We start from the raw sequence: 209 nt of genomic DNA, 5'->3' as shown, positions 1-209 counted from the left end.
TAAGCAGCAGCAGCAGCAGCAGCAGCAGCAACAGCAGCAGCAGCAGCAGCAGCAGCAGCAGCAGCACAAACAGCAGCAGCAGCAACACACACAGCAGCAGCAGCAACGTCGAGAAAGAAAAAGATAAGGCAGAGACAAATAAGCAAATCATGAAGCAAACAAACCCCTAAACGCTAAACCCTAAACCCCAAACCCTAAACCCTAAACCC

Source organism: Eimeria mitis, genomic scaffold (assembly GCF_000499745.2).
Source record: "Eimeria mitis Houghton genomic scaffold, Emh_scaff5329, whole genome shotgun sequence".
Taxonomy (NCBI): domain Eukaryota; phylum Apicomplexa; class Conoidasida; order Eucoccidiorida; family Eimeriidae; genus Eimeria; species Eimeria mitis.
The sequence above is the reverse complement of the archived record's forward strand: the minus strand, read 5'-3'. Positions refer to the sequence as shown.